The sequence below is a fragment of the Hesperophylax consimilis genome, chromosome 11 (genome assembly GCF_061612785.1).
Source record: "Hesperophylax consimilis isolate HC1 chromosome 11, BYU_Hcon_1.0, whole genome shotgun sequence".
Lineage (NCBI taxonomy): Eukaryota > Metazoa > Arthropoda > Insecta > Trichoptera > Limnephilidae > Hesperophylax > Hesperophylax consimilis.
In genome coordinates, this window is record NC_142846.1 from 15,950,098 (window position 1) to 15,968,397 (window position 18,300).

At 31.3% G+C, this 18,300-nt stretch overlaps 1 protein-coding gene and 1 long non-coding RNA gene across 2 annotated transcripts in view; both read left to right on the top strand.

Moving 5' to 3' along the window:
* The window catches only part of LOC149419857 (uncharacterized), a 297,070-nt gene that overhangs the window by 80,231 nt on the left and 198,539 nt on the right, over positions 1 to 18,300 (top strand). The window lies entirely within an intron of this gene.
* Positions 5,162 to 7,423, top strand: LOC149419858 (uncharacterized). The gene is made up of 4 exons (XR_016302768.1): positions 5,162 to 5,325; positions 6,596 to 6,681; positions 7,011 to 7,101; positions 7,206 to 7,423. It is a non-coding gene; the product is annotated as an uncharacterized LOC149419858 (long non-coding RNA).

Genomic DNA, 18,300 nt, shown 5'->3' on the forward strand with positions numbered 1-18,300 from the left:
CTTGCAGTGCTTAAATATGTGTTACAACCGTCAATGTCTATAAGTTGAATCAATATCGTATAGTTTGTCACAACAATTAAAGATAGTTACAACAAATTTGACTGAAATAATACATTATTACATATTGATTAATTGTACCCGTGTTTATGGATAAAAGGAGGGTAATGGTGCAATGTGATTAGCAGTCGGTTTAATTAAAAGGTGTGAATTTTACTCCAACTGGTGGTAATTCTTTTCCTAAAACTGTTACTGTATCTAATAAAGTTTAAAGTTAGATTATATATACACCTTCATCAGGAGAGTAAAAATCTATATATAAAGGTAGATTATTACAATATAGCGCCCCTGAGGTAATATCTCACAAAAGCGGCGCCATGCAAATTGTCCAATTAATAAATAAATATAATGTTTACATTTTATTATGTACGTATGCATTGATATACAATGGAAATAGATAAAATAATGTTATCCGATTAAACTTTATTTTATTAAAAAACAAATAACTTTTTTAACTTCACTTTATTATATACAACCAATACATGTTTCATGAACGAAGTATACACCGAAGTCAAAAATTAAATATAGATTACAATTGGAAAAAAGAAGTGGAAGGAGGGGGGAGGGGTAAGAGTAGGCTGGGTTTATAAGAATTATGAATTACAATATGAAAGACCAGTTAAGTGGGAAAATATTTAAAAGAGAGTTTATAAAAAAAAAAAGTGGGTGTGTCAAGCCTACGCAAGACAGAAGTGAAACTTCTAGTATTCCTCTCTCTCTATTTTCATTTCATCATCTCTATTTTCTCTCTTAGGTTAGTTTGAAAATTAGAGGTTAAATAATTCAACGACGAAGCATGGATTTGCTTTTTCTAATATTTTCTTATAGATGAATGACGTTCGATTAATGTATAGTTCCAAAAATTTTCAATTTATTCACAAGTATACAATATTACATAAATAACAATATTACAATTAAAAATTACAAAGAAATTACAATGACAATTTACCAATCATGTGCCATTTTCATTGTCAATTTCATGAATATCTTTTTCTAATGTCGTGATAATTGGGTTATGGTAACTAAAGTGCGAGATATATACATGAGCACTTAAATCCTTAATGAATCGTGCAAAAACTGCATCGATTGTTGTCCCGTGTCGGGAGAGAACGTTCGTGAGCGGCTCCCCCACCTCAACAAGCGCATATGGTGAGAGAGGGACAGTGAACGGTGAGCGGTGGTGGGGGTACCCGCATTTTCGTGTCGATCCTGACTCGGTTTTACTCCGTCCCCGAATTACGCGCCTAAAGAAGTTTCACTTCAAAAATTCTTGTTAATTACATCTACTTTTATAAACATGTTCTCTTATTTCTAAAATTTCGAAATTATTTATTTGTGATGCTTTATATCCTGTGTGAAGTATTTTAAGACCTGAAATTTTTTTTTGCATATAACCATAAAACAATATATTCATAAGACAAATAACATTTAATAACGGTTATTCTAATAAATTGATAGTTGAAATACTAAATAAAATAATTAAACATATTATCTTCAAACGGTATTTTTACCCTAGTTCTTAAGATATAAATAAACAATGGCGTAGAATTCTGTTTGTGGATAACGACACTTCTAAAATGATATATATAAACATTCCTGGTACTATTCAACCGGCGTTTTATACTAATAACAGAATGAATAAATATATTCTTAATAATATAGATTGCGAAAATCAAACAAAAAAATCAGGAGTTTATAAACTCAATTGGGCTGGATTTGTAATTTATTTTACAAAGGTAGAACCAATAGAAACTTTGAAGTCAGAACTAAAAAATATCTCAGGGTTCTAAATGGAAATAGTGAATATGAGTTTGCAAATCATCTTTTGAATCACACTTTCGATAAAAATTCAGGTCTTAAAATACTTCACTCAGGATTAAAGCATCGCAAATAAATAATTTAGAAATTTTAGAAATTAGAAAACATGTCAATATAAAATCAGATGTAATTAATAAGCAAAAAAAAAATTATAAATAATAATGAAAAATGCCATTGCAAAGTAGAACTAAACTTCCAGAAGAAATCTTATTATTAAATGCTTGATGTTCAAGTAATTTTGCATATTTAAATATACGCGCCAGTCATTTGATTCGTTTCTTCACCGCCAGAGGGGCGCTCTGTCGGCCACCTAGCCGCGATGCGTATCGGGAATCGGCCATATTGAATTAACGCCTGCTTTTTTCGTCAAACGTCAAACGTAATCACGTAATTGTGGATAATTTTCACTGTAATGTAATTAATCCAATGGATTATGAACTTTCTAAGACATATTTTCTTCGATATTATCCAAAAATTGTATGAGCAGAAACGATATTTTTTAAGAAATATCGTATTACATGTGGCGATTCTATTTCAGTATGAAATGGTGTCTTAATCTTTAAAGTCTTATTTAAACACAATTTGAATTTGACCAATCACAGGGCCTACACCGTCCAGACGCTGGAGTAATAATATTATCAGATAGTACTAACTATTCCAATCCAACACTCATAAACTAACTACACACAACATTAATGTTTCAGATGGACGTGTAGAAAATACAATGATATCTTTTCAGACTCCGATATTTTCCATTTTCCTTTAGATCAATTTACTAAATGCATTTTGGTACTACATGTGCATACTAAAAATACATCATACTGATAAAAACGAACCCTATACCCCTGGTGTGTGCATGAAATATTTGTTATTTTCTCATTTGAACATTTTTTTATGATGTAAGTAAGTGTTATTTTATATTTGTGGTTTTTTGCTGTAATTTTGAAATAATTAATTCTACGTAAAATCGCTTGCATTAATAAAAATATTTGGATTTTCACCATTTTCAATTCCTTTTTGAAAATTTCTTCCTAAAAAGTAAATACCATGTAATTTCGTTTTCTTTACCTATACAATAATAATTATTATTGCGTCCGTGTTTCCAGGCAGATATCATGTAGATACATAATTATAAAATTATAAGGCAATCTTGCGTCGGTCTGTAATAATATATATATATACTATACACTAAACCGTTCATCTACATTATAGACTACAACATGATTTTCAACGTTCGAATTTTCATTCTCCGCGTATTATTTTATATTTATACGCGGAGCCCACACATAGCAATAGAGTTTTTGAATGAAGGGTTGTACGCATGCCCGAAGTATGGTCATACGGCAAATATTGCCAGCATGTGAGTAATAAGTAATTAAAAATGAGAACTTTTTTAGTAGTACCTATTCAGTCGTAAAGATAATATTATAAAAAAATTGTTAACTGACTTTAATTATATGTATGGCAAGCGTACCGAAAATACGAATAACACAAGTATTGCTGGCAAACTACCCTATATCAAATATGATTTAAGATTTTCACGGCCAAAAGTATTTTTGTTATTTGTTTTTGGGGTATTATGCCGTGTTGCGCTAACTCCTTCTTTAGCCAACGTTTCGGACAGCATTGCAGTGTCCATCTAGTGGCAATGCTGTCCGAAACGTTGGCTAAAGAAGGAGTTAGCGCAACACGGCATAATACCCCAAAAACAAATAACAAAAATACCCTATATCATATTATTAACGTTGACGTTCAATAATGTACAATAATGGACAGTCTAATTGAAAACTTGGCCTAGAAAAACTATTTTCTCTATTTATTACTAAAAATGATTCCACACGAAGATACCAGTCTAAAAGGAAGTTATGACGTGTATAACTGATAGCAACCCACTTAGTATTCTATATTATTTTTATACAGCAGGTACCTACTTATGTTAGAACATATGACATATTATATGCTGTTTTTAAATGAGAAACTAATGTTTATAAGACAACAATTTTATGCATAGCACAAAAGATAACAAATTAATATGAGCAATAATTATTTGCCTGCGGATTCAATATCTTTTATTTTTCTAGGGTGATTTTTTCAATTTGTTTGGGTGTTTCAGGTGAATAATTATTGCTTATTAATCATAGATTGTATCATTTTAATTAAAATGTAGTGGAAATACACGAATGAGTAATTTTATTTTCAAAATATAACTCGCTGAATCGGAAATCTATTTGTGGAAATATTTTCAATATCCAGACATGTTGACTATTTACGAGCAAGAAATATTATTTATGAAAGTGTTCCTGGAATTTACTCGAAACTTTCCAAAATAGAATTGTTAGTAGACGTAAAATTCACAGATTGGACTTTCAAAACATCAAGGTCTCCAAAAATCTGTTAAAATTTGCGTATATCACTTTTGTCAGCGTTTGATTAATACCCGATATAATTGAGTTTTTTTTTAAAATCTTTTTTTGGTTAAGTTAATCCTGTTTTATTCGAATATTCCATCAATAACATAGCTTTAGAAAGATTCACGGAAATGAGAGATCTTGGAATTATTTTGGACGAAAAACTAAGTTTCACCAATCATATCCATCAAATTGTGAACAAAGGTATGAAAACACTAGGCTTCGTATTAAGAACAACTAAAAACTTTAATTCTTTACAAGCCATTAAACTATTATACGTATCTCTAGTAAGAAGCCTAATTGAATATAACTCAGTAGTTTGGTCTCCATCTTACAAAATTCACATTAACAACATTAAGCGAATACAAAAAAAATTCTACGATTTATTAATTTTAAATTAAAAATATCTCTGTCGAAGACTTAAAATACAATTTCTTCTTAAGGCGACACAATACCCTGATAACGGGGATTTGCCCCGACGCTCACATTTTAATTATTTCTGATGAGCTTATTACTAAAATCTTAAATGTTTCTAGAGGGATTCGAAGGGATGCAAGTTATTTATATTTAAGATTAATAAAAACAGGACCTTACAATTAAATATATTATGTAAAACGATAAGTACATTTTATTAAATGTAAAATGTTGTAAGATAAGCGGCAAGTACCAGATTTTATTTTTCTAGACGATGAATTAGTAACTTCCCGACGACTCCCTCACAAAAGATTAGAGATTTTATTAATGTATTCATAAGAATTAATTAAAATAAAAACACTCGCGAAAATCCAATTTCTGGCCAGATACACGAAAAACGACCGCCAGTACTTCAAAACTCTCTATTGTGCTTAGTATATTTGTGTGCGGGTTGACAAGGAGTTACTACGTATTGATTCAGACGCCGCGAAAGTTCCGGCCTGTAAGGTTGTGTCACCCGGCCGGTCGCTCCGGTCATTTCTTTTACGTATTTTTTTATTTAATCAAACGATACTTTGAAATCTATTAGTGAAATTTTCTGTTTTTTATAATTTAACTTCTTCCTCAAGTGAGTAAAGGTTTTTTTTATATAAATAATAAATATAAATATAAATAATAACCAATACAAAAGAATACATTGTTAAATGCGTAAATGTGTAGGCACTTGAGAAAAAAGGTGACACTAAAGTATTGTCGTTATGTTATTATATATCATTTCTAGCCCAAGTAGACTTTTTTACTATTAATCTTTTTTTTCACGCGACGCGGCTGTCTGTCCGGTTGTCACAACCAGCGGCACAGAATGTTATAGAGTGCCCCTTCACTAGAATCGTTTTCCTAGTTTTATTTATTTACGCCCTACTGGGCTTTTACATTAATTTCTAATTATACAGTCATGTTAGTTGTAACAATGGAATATCTAATAAATTATGGTAAAATAAAAGGAGTTTTTTTACTAAGGAGTGGTATTCTCTTATATTTCAATAAAGTGTTTGTGAAGAGTTCGTTTCATTACTAATACTCCAGGGCAATTACCGATTCGCGATCGTAATTATTCCGGTAGTCCCAATTTTTTTATATGTTTTATAAACTGGTCCCCTGATGTAAAATCTGAGTTTCCGACCTTGGCACACCTGTGCTCGCGCCGCCATTTTGAAAAAAACCGGCCGAAATCGCTCCAAAATCTAGTTTTTCCAAAATATCTCATTCCCAATGCAAATTTCGGCTAAATTAGCTAAACAATTAAAGTAGAACATAAAATTACTTACTACTTTTGTGCAAACAATTTTCTTCAATCTCTAATAGGTACCGAGGTAGAAAGTCGTAAAGGTGCGTATATTTTTGAAAAAAACAAGTTTTTTGCGCGACTAGCTTTTGTTTTTTGTAAATATCTCGTTTCCAGTACAATTTTGTGAAAAAATTATTGATACTAATTTTGTAGAAAATAAAATTTCATAAAATAAATAGGTATTTAATTTATGTGTTTTAACTCTAATATGTATCCAAGCTCTTATCCACCAAAACCAGTTAAATTACCCAACAACAAATTTTTGAAATTCGAAAGTTTTTTTCCATAAAACAAAAACTCTACATCGAAAGTTTTTCTCCATACAGACAATTAGACATATGTCACCTATAAAGTACCTAAAGTCATTCGAATATTAAAAAGAGTCATTAATATTTTAAGTTTAGATTGTTAGATCATTTGTTGTAGATAGAATTGTGCAATTATCTCCCCAAGTTACTGCACTTACTTACGTTGAAATGATTTTCAAATTTAAGGTAAAATTGAACCAATTTATAATAAATCTCTTGGCTAATATATACTTACGTTTCAGTTAAATATGGGAAAACAGAAGACAAAAGGAGTTTTATCCCGAACAAAATTACGGCACCAAGGAAAATGTTTAACGGAATGGAGAAGGTACTACTTAAATACACACATAAAAATAGATCTTTGGGATACGTTTTTTACAGAACATAATTGTACAATGTCAGCTTAAATAATTTTATATATGTAGATATATACATATATACGCAGTCGATAAACTTCTGAGCATATTGAATTTGGAATATAAGAAGTAAATTAATTTTGATTTCCGGTGACATATTTTTATTTTTACCGAAATGCATTTTTTACACCAAATAAGCTCAGGAATTGTTGGTGAAAGTTTGTCGGGCATGTCTTAATACATCTCTAAATAATTAGGGAATAGAGACAGTATAAATAATTAACAATATTTCTCATTTTAGGAAAAATTCCGCAAAACTTCATCCAGATAATATTGCAAATAATAAAGAAAATACGAGTATTGTGTTAAACACTATACCGACACTCAACATGGTAATTTTTTCACAATTTCTGTAAATATAAAGTAAATAATATTAATTTTATATGATTAAATAAGCGATCTAAAAAAATTAACAAAAACTGACATTATTTTTCAGCACGGACCAGAGATGAATGAACCTGAAAAGTTTTCACTATTTGCTGGCTCTAGTTCTTATGACACTAACGTGCATGCCGTTTCCAGCCCCTTATAGCTAGGTCTGACGCAGGCATGACGATTGTTGTCAACTGATATGTTCTCACAACAATAATTGTTGAAGAAAAATAAAATTAAGGAATGAAATTTAAAACACTTTACCTCTGTTTCAATTTTTGGCCTGGTTTTGGTGGATTAGAGCTTGGATACGTATTAGAATTAAAACACATAAATTATATACCTATTTATTTTATGAAATTTTATTTTCTACAAAATTAGTATCAATAATTTTTACACAAAATTGTACTGGAAACGAGATATTTACAAAAAATCAAAGCTAGTCGCGCAAAAAACTTGTTTTTTTCAAAAATATACGCACCTTTACGACTTTCTACCTCGGTACCTATTAGAGATTGAAGAAAATTGTTTTCACAAAAGTTGTAGGTAATTTTATGTTTTACTTTAATTATCTAGCTAATTTAGCCAAAATTTGCATTGAGAATGAGATATTTTGGAAAAACTAGATTTTGGCGCGATTACAGCCGGTTTTTTTTAAATGGTGGCGCGAGCACAGGTGCGCCATGGTCGGAAATTCAGATTATACATCATGGGATCAGTTTATAAAACATATAAAAAAATTGGGACTACCGGAATAATTACGATCGCAACCCCCTTTTTGGCGCTATGTGTACTGGCCTATAATACGGAATCCCCAAATATATCGACAACATTCTCACATTTATAACCCAGATAACATGTAGGTACGTTTATAATCAACAAATCAATACAAAAACCGACCAATATCATATAACAACAAAGGCAAAGGCATATGGCAACAAAGAAAAAAAGAACAGGTATCCGCTAGTAAGCAGGGTGAAAAAAATCAAAGGCAGAATAAAGAACACAGAAAAAATGTGCAATTAATGCTTGCTTCTAGACTCAGCAATATACCACCTCTATCTTTATTACAGCAGGTAATTTATACACTTGTATATACCCGTCTATACGTACTTATACGCTCGTGTGTATAATTCCAAAATTTGATTGAAAAGTGAATTAACATAATGTTTCTAATATTGTTTTTATTTAATCACGAAAATACTTAATATATCAATAATCCGATGCCGAAAGGACCGATTTCACCGGAGAAAAATTCTGATTTAAACATATAATTTTATTATGAACGTATTGAAGTCGTAAAAAATTTTCAAATACATATTTCCCATACATATTGTTTTCAATTATATATCCGTAATAGAAATTTTAAACCGTTAAATATTTATGTTATAAACAGAAAGCCTACCTCAAACATTAACGAATTCTTAATGTATCATGAATCTATTTTAAATAACTGTATAGATGATACCCTTATCTTTGGTGATTTCAACATTGACATTCTTCAAAAAAATAATACATCTCTTAAATACATCAACACTCATACAACTGTTTCATATGTAACACATCCTATCCTACACGAGTAACAGATACCTCTACTTCTCTAATAGACCATATCATCTCAAACAGACAAAATATTTCCTCAACTACTGCAAATATAGATGCCTACCTAAGTGATCATAACATTTTGATATTAGATTACCAAAACAGCTTGAAACATCACACTAATAATAGAATACATTCTTTTTCAAACAACACCAAAACCGATAAAAACATGTTAAAAACATATGTAGAATCCCACAACTTTCCACACGAAACCACCAGTAATGCCAATGAAATCTATAATAATTTTAATGAATACATCAAAACAGCAATAAAATCATCCCAACATAAATCTGAGTTACGCATAGGAGACCAACGGAGGGGTAATACTCCATGATTTGATGCAAAATTAAATGCACTTATCAAACAGCGCAACAATGCGTTTAAAATCTGGAAAAAAAATCAGCAAAGTGATATATTCACAGCACTGAGAAATAAAACAAGAAATCAAGTTACCAACTATAGAAGATATGCTAAAACCAAATACTACACGACTATATTTAAAGAAAATCTGCGTTATCCGCGACAGACATGGAAAATAATAAATGCAATTCTAACAAATAGCTCGACACCCCAGAAAGATGAAATTGAATGTCTTCTCATTAAGAATGAAGAAATAACATGCCCAACACAGATAGCTTCAACTTTTAACAACTTCTTTATATCAGTTGGGGAAAACTTAGCAGCTACAATTGCATCATATCCAGATGATTCTATCACTATAAACACGGATCAAAAAGCAATCCAGTCCTTATACATGGCCAAAACAAATAAAACAGAAGTTCTCAGTATCATCTCTCAACTAAAGTCTAATGCATCTCCAGGTTTAGATGGAATTACACCAGTGTACCTGAACTTTTGCAAAGATATATTAGCTGACCACCTTGTTTTTCTTATTAATCAATCCCTGAATAGTGGAATCTTCCCAGATCAACTAAAGATAGCAAAAATAATTCCGATTTACAAAGATGATTGCACAAAAAATCCTTCTAATTACCGTCCTATATCCATCCTCTTTGTCGTCTCTAAAGTTTTTGAAAAGGTTATTAAGCTTAGGCTCACTAAATATCTCCTATCAAACAATTTACTCGCATCCCAACAGTATGGATTCAGAAACCAATCTAACACAAAATGTGCTGCCTTCGATTTTGTATACGCCCTCCAAAAGCATATAGACCAGGGTAAGCATGCTGCAGGCTTATTTATAGATTTAAAAAAGGCTTTCGATACGGTTGACCATGGGATACTACTAAAGAAGCTAGAACACCTAGGCATAGTAGGCACTCCCCTGAAGTTACTGTGTAGCTACCTCTCTAACCGACACTGTCAGACCTTTGTTGGAAAGGGGACAAGCAGCATGGGAACGATGAAATGTGGCGTGCCTCAGGGCTCCGTACTTGGACCATTACTATTTTTAATATATATAAATGATATTGCTAAATGGGGACTTAAGGGTACAATACAACTCTATGCAGATGATACAGTGATTCTTTATCACAATAATGATTTAAACGAACTTGAAAAGGAAATGGAAAGTGATGTAGCTTGCCTGGCAAACTGGCTGCGATTAAACAAACTTAGCCTAAACATAAAAAAAACACATTACATACTGTTTGCAAATAAAAAAATGTATGTCTTAATATAAGTCTTGATAATAACCGCCTTGAAAGGGCTGATGTTACAAAATATCTTGGCCTTTTCATTGATTCACAACTCACATGGAATCACCAATTTAAACATGTTCTATCCAAAATTACTCATATAACTGGTGTTTTATATAGACTTCGCGGGTTACTTCCTCCCTCTCTATTAAAATCGATTTACCATGCTATGATTCACTCACATCTAATATATCTCGCCGGAATCTGGGGATTTGCTACAAAAAAAATGATTTCAGAAGTCCAAGTCGTCCAAAATAGAGCCCTGCGAAATATTTTCAGTTTACCTTGGGACACACATGTCAAAGACATCTACAGAAACACCCAAATACTTCATTTTAATACCATTCCCACTTTTGAAATAACGAAAACTATATTAAAAGTAATTCAACACTCGGCACATTCCAACACTACACTCTATTACAATTACGACGTACACCAACACAACACAAGAAATCACAACAAACTACATATACCAAAAATCAAATCAACAAAATATGGACTAAGATCCCTGGAATACATAGCTCACACAAAATATAATCAACTACCCAACGAGATCAAATGTGCAAGTCAATGTAAAAAGACCCAAAGTAACATGCTCAAACTTCATCTTATTAATGACTATCTGAAATAATAATGTTGTGTATGTCCCATCATGTGTCCATTTAATACATACAGCTATATGTTTCATGTAATGCGTATCATTCCCGCAATGAGTTTATTAACTCTTGGGAGTACAATGCTTTATATAATATACTATATTCTGTATTGTATACTTTTAATAAAAAAAATTAAAAAAAAAAAAAATTGACGTAAATAAAGTAAAAGTTTTGTTTACACAGGACGAGAAGAAACCCGTTATTCTAGAAGGAAGGAGAATAGAAGACATATTTTTTCTTTAACTGTATTAAATAGAATTTCGCAGCACGACTCTTTTTATGATTGTAATTATCTAACTTAGAGATAGTTGAGCGTATACTTCGAGATGACAAGTTCTGGGAAGAAAAAATGCTTATTAAATTAACTAATTTTTAAATGGATTGCATTCTTGTCGAGCTTATCGATCCTGGAGTCACAAGGTCTATGAATGTTCGTGATCCTCCACATATCTTAGATATTGTATGTAAAGAACGTCAATTTGGAAATCGTCGTTTAGATTTCGACGAAATGCTATTTATTGAATAATTATTTTCGTTTTTTATATAAAATTATTTTTACTATTTCTAACTTATATTATAATAAATGATGGCCTTTATACAAAAAAAAGTTGCATCTTATGCTTTTTACATTACATAATTATTTGTTTTATGTAACTTTTTGTAAACGATAATAATAAATATTGAAAATGACTGATATTTTATTTATCTTGTCAATATATTCAGATATAATTATGATCAGATATTATGAAAATGATTCGTGATTGAATACCGTATTGCTTTGACATCTGTCAATGAAGAACACGTCGGTTACGAGTCATAAGTTACTGCCTACCGTCTAGCAGTATGGTTACAGAAATCTGATAAGAATCATAAAATCATGAGCTCCTTCTGCAATAGGTAACGTTTCTATCGAAATTTGCCTAAAACATGCACATTCAACTTAATATTACTATTCACATAGTTTGAAAGACGCCCATTATTAAGCATTTCATGTTCAAACCTTACTCATGGGTACCATCTAGTGGATTTCATCGCTGCTCTGACTTCGAACTGTTCGTTGTGTCGGGTGTTCCCCATTGCAACGTACTTCATTCCCCTGCACCCCGAAATATTATAATATTTAATTCGAGCGGAGCGCGTGTGAAACTAATTTGCTTCGCCCACTTAAATCGCGTTCACGCCCATAACTGATATTTTTTTAGGATCTTATTTCGTCTTAAATACTCTAAAAATACATACATTAGAAGATAGACGTAAAATAAACAATTTAACGTTCTTATTCAAAATACTTAACTCTAAATTCGACTGTTGTGAACTTCTGCAATTTATAAACATACATACACCCACAGTAACAACACGACAAAATACAATATTCTACAGCAGCACACATAAGCGTAACTACATTGCCCACTCTCCGATACAACGACTTCACACCATGGGAAATCATTACTTGGGTGATGTTGACATATTCAATACCAACTTAGCAAGTTTCGTGGATCATTTAAAACATTTCTTTCAACAATACTCCTAAACACATCATGTAAACCTACAAATAGCTGTTATTTTCTGTTTTTGTTTCTTGTGTTTGTATGACTTGTTGCATAGCTTTTATTAAATGTAATTTTATTCTTTTTTTTATGTTTCAAAGTATCTGTCAAATTAAAATTATACTACCAACCATGTAAAAGCCCTCTGGGCGTTAAATAAATAAATAAAAATAAATAAAAGACGGGACTATACCCTAAAATAAATTCAGTTCAGTTTCAGTTTCAGTGCCGGCAACCCGGGCGTTTATTTAAGGTTGGTTCTGTACAGGTTTTTTTTTCATTACCCTCCTCACTAGACATAGTCTGTTCTGAGGCTGGTAATTAACAATTTATATATAAACCAAATGTTTAGTAAAAAATAGTAAAATAAAAATAATAGGAAAAAATAGAAGTAAAAAAATGAGTAATATAAAAATAGAAAAAATAAGTGTAGTACTATATGTGTTGAAAAATTATGTATAAAAATATGAAATGAGTATTTCGTATTATAATTAATTGTAAAATTTTGTAATTTTGTTAGAATTTGTGTGCAGTATGGTTTGTAAAATGCATTATATGTTTAGAATATTTCTAATATCTGTTCTTTGTTTTACCATCAACCAGTTTGTACTAACCAGCAAAATCGGACTAATAATGACGTAAGAGATGAAGTCATGCACTAAAATATGCGACGCTTAGCACTGTGTATTAGACAGACCTTCGGTTGAATTTGCCCTAGCAAATCTCTAAAATAAAGTGGGAATCTCAACGATATAATTGAAAAAGTCGTGTTAAAAAATATTCGGCTTGTGGCCGGGCCTTATGGACGGACTTACAGTAGAATTTGCCCTACCAGGCCTAGAAACTGCATCTTTCGATGGAATTTATTTTTATTATTTCTGATTAACGTTTTACTTTTTTTTTTTATTTATTTATTCGAGACACAAACAAGATATTTACAAAAACATTAATTATGGATTACAAAATAAAAAAAAATACAATTATAAATATCCCTAGACTAATGTGTCTGCAGCAATCACATTTGCACATTCACATAAGCAAAAATGTAAAACAATGACAGTATTTATATACAAAACTTAAAACTTAATTACAAAGATTGAAGCACATAATAAGTAGAAAAATTTAAAGAGGATATATTAAAAAAATTCTAAACCACTAAACAATTTTTTTTATTTATTTATTTTTCTTTTTATTTTTATTTTTTTTTATCTAAGTACAGAAATCGTGGAGATATTTCTTGAAACAAGTTATATTATTTGCAAAAATATCTATGACAGTGTGTGTTTTAGCAAGATCATTGTATGATCGAGACATTCTAGACATAGGATTAAAATAACCAGTGTTATTGGCAAAAATTTCCGTCCAAAATATGTTCATATTTCTAGTATATTTGGGCCTGGCGTAAAAATTGATTTGATTGACTAAGTTACTATTTACACGATTATTCACAATTTTGTAAAGCATTAAGAGGACATTTATATTTCGTCTTTTAACTAAACTCTCTAGTTTGAAATATGTAAGTCTTTGTTCATACCCATTTAGAAGATGGTAGACACCTGATCGATAAGACAAAATCCGTGTAAATTTTGTTTGGACAGATTCAAGTCTGGATACCTGTGTAATGTAATGTGGATTCCAGACTGTTGACCCGTACTCAAGAACACTACGGATTAACGAATTGAATAGAATTTTTAGGCTATTAGAATTCTTCAACAGTTTAGTTGATCTTACAATAAAACCTAGTACTTTATTTGATTTATTTACAATGTATTCTATGTGTTGGTTGAACGTTAGTTTGTTGTCGAATATAATTCCTAAATCTTTGATCGATTCAACTGTTTCCAGATTGTGACCATATATGCTATATGAGTATAGAGTTTTGTTGGTGTTCTTGGTGAAATTTATAACTTTGCCCTTAGCTATATTCAATTCCATTTCATTGTCAATACACCAGGCAGATAATGTGTTAAGGTCTTGTTGTAAGAGTTCACAATCTTCCATAGATTTAATTGCTTTATATATCTTGAGGTCGTCAGCGTATAGAGAAAAATTACAGTGGAGTTTACATGTAAGGTGGTTAATAAAGATTAAGAAAAGCAAGGGTCCAAGGTGTGATCCTTGTGGAACGCCCGACGTAACTAATATTGGGGAAGAGTTAAAACCGTTAACAGTAACTAATTGACTTCTATTTGATAAATATGATTCTAACCAACGAAGCAGATTTCCGTGTATGCCGATTTTATCCAGTTTATTCATTAAGATAGGGTGACTAACTTTGTCGAAAGCCTTACTGAAATCGGTGTATACCGCATCTACTTGTGTTTTTTTATTCATTGATTTACACAGAATGTCCATATACTCGATTAAATTAGTGTTTGTGGATCGTTTAGCTACAAAGCCATGTTGAAAAGGGCTAAGTATGTGTGTTACATGATTAAATATGTCTTTATATATAATGGACTCAAATATTTTGCCAAAACAAGATAAAAGGCTGATAGGACGATGTGATGATGATATAACTATAATCTTATCTGTTTTTAAATGAATCCCTCTGACGTAACTAATTCACCGTCTAGAAAAATAAAATCCGGTGCGTTCCGTAATTTTATTGCTGAAAAACGTTTTTTTAAAGGGTTTTAGATAAAGGTACTGTTTTTATTAATTCTAAATTAATATCGATAGGGATCGCTGTAAAAAAAATTTGCTCGAGCAAACCCCCGTTATTTCTTGTCACCTCAAAGAATATTTTAACTGTCAAGCCACGCCATGAAGGTCATGACACATGACGTATTCGACTCATTTAATTAATTAACCAATCTCCTAATTCAGTTGTCAGTTTTGTCAGTTGTTTCCATCAATCATAAATACCAATATTTAGGCACGACTATAATCGATATCAAAATTCATAGAAATATTTAAATACGTAAATATTTTGGAACTTGTATATTGTATACCCAGAAACGTGACACTGGTATTGAGCTATCAACAGAGTACTAACATCGTGTAGATTACTAGAATTGTGTAACAAAATTACAAAGGACAATAATTTCGTAATTTACCTCTATCCTATTGTACCTACATGACAATCAAACCAGTGACATCGACTGTAAATGCTGGCTTCCTCTTGGGAGTGCCTCGGATAAGGGTTTGCAAATGAAACATAGACTTCACCAATGTCGTCGGACTGATTGCGCCAGCTACCTCCCTATTTATTCGGCTAAAACTGTATATTGTCTATATGTGTTAATGGAGTAGTTATACGTATCTCTAAAAGGAATGCATAGGATCCGAAATTTAGATTGAAAATTTACTGAGTATTACGATTTGTCAACCTTGCAAAGGCAATATGGTAGGTACGTGTACAGTGACAAAATCTTATTAAGATGATTCATCCTACGAGAACAGATTAACAAATTCTTATGGATAAAATTTGATGTTATTTTACTATGCTGTCCTATACGCTAATATAAGTTTAATTTATTTATTCTTGGCTATATTATATAGAGCCGCTTTTGTGAGACATCACCTCAGGGGCGCATTAATATTGTTTCGTTAAAAAGTCTTCTGCTAACCTTACATCACATATAACCTTACAAAAATACTACTTCACATCGGGGGTAAAATTCACAAGGATAGCTTTTTAAAATTACTACTTGACATCGGGGGTAAAATTCACAAGGATATCTTTTTAAAATTACTACTTCACATCGGGGGTAAAATTCACAAGGATAGCTTTTTAAAATTACTACTTCACATTGGGGGTAAAATTCACAAGGATAGCTTTTTAAAATTACTACTTCACATCGGGGGTAAAATTCACAAGGATAGCTTTTCAAAATTTCTACAAAGAATGAATTTAATTGTAATTTTCCACAATAGAACGTGATTTGTTTTATATTAAACGGTTTATTTTAGTGTAGTTTCGAATGGGCACTCTTAAAGATCTTAGAAAAAAAGTGTTTGGTATTTATAACATTTCCACGAAATATTTTGACGAATAATATCCAAATTTAGTCATTGTCAGTCAGATTTACGTTGAAACGGATGAATTGCCCGCGGATTTTGTATAAATACGTCTTGGCATTTGTAATTGAAAAACTTTAATTGAAATTTATGTGTTACGCTCGCTAAGAGTAGCAAGGTTTAAGGGTGGCTTAGGAACGCGACGAATGAAAGCCAAACAAGGATGAAAAGGACCGTCACACTATTGGCTCTAGGGCCTTTTTCAGTTAGGACCAGTTTCAAGAATTCTGTCATCTAGCAAGCTTATTACCCATGTCAATTGTTTTATTTACATTTCCAACTGTTCATGTTTGATTATGTGTACTGAACTATGTGAAATTTCATCAGATACGATAAGTTTGTATTACTATTAACAGTCTCTGTAGTCGAGGGCTATGGCACTTAACTAGTAAGCTGGAGTTCGCGGGTTCAAATCCCTGCGTGCGAAAATAAATTTTATTCGATTAAATGTGTTTTTCACAAATTATTAATTAAAAATAATAAATGCATATAAGTTTGCGGCACGTTACAGAGTGAAAAATACTCTCAGTATCGCCCTGGCGTAAAACCACTATTCGGAATTGAAACGTTGCTCAAAATGGCTTTGATATGATTTCCAGATACTTCCACACCTTCTTCTTCTCCATTTCCTTCCCCTCCTCACTACCTTCAGCCTCACAACATACCCCAATTTGGAATGCCATAGTCTCACTGGCTCCAGATGGTTTTAAGGAGTTGGATCTCTTGTGCGGTTTCACATAAAAACAATTTAAAGTTAAACCTAGAGTTGTTCTAGGGATATTTAAATCACGACGAAATTAAACAATTTTTTTTATCTTATTCTTTATACTATTTGTGGGTAATGTCGGATGTGAATAGGCAGATAGTAAAAATGATATTTATTTATTATTTATTAACGCCCTTTCGGGCTTTTACATAGTAACTTGACAGTATATGTATGTAAGTGTAACATGTACATGGATAAAATAGCTAAATATAATTTACTCATAAGGTAATTCGAAAATAATATGGTAAAGTAAATCAACGTATGAAGACAACACATTTTTTAAATCTATTAAATAATAGAAGTTAATAACTAGCAAAAAGATCTGAAATTAGTTGCCTTTTGAAACTTACAAAGTTATTAACACTAAATATATCAATAAATTAACAGTATTTGTTTGAAAGGTGATGAATTCTTGGAATTGGTGAATACATAGAGTAGTTAGTATTGAGGTTATTGTTACATTTAAAAGTTTTTTTGCTTCGAGTTTGTCTGGCAGGTACATTCATATAAATTAATTCCAATAATTCAGGGCTGTCAATGAGAGTTTTGATAATTTTGAATAAAAATAATATATAAGTTAGAACTCTTCTATTCGATAGTTTGAGAAGTCTGGTTTCGGCACGTAAGTTATTATAGTTTATAAATTCGATGGAAATATTCATTTTAAAATTGATCCACCGAAGAAATTTATTTTTTACCTTTTCTAAGGCTTGAGAATGGACTTTGTAGAACGGTGACCATACTGTTGAATTATATTCTAATTTACTTCGTACTAATGAGCAATATAGATGTTTTAAAGTTAACACATTTTTAAACTTTGCCCCCATTCTCAAAATAAAACCGAGCATTCTCATTACATCGCTTGTAGTTTCATCGGTGTGTAATATATATGTGTAGAATCTTACAA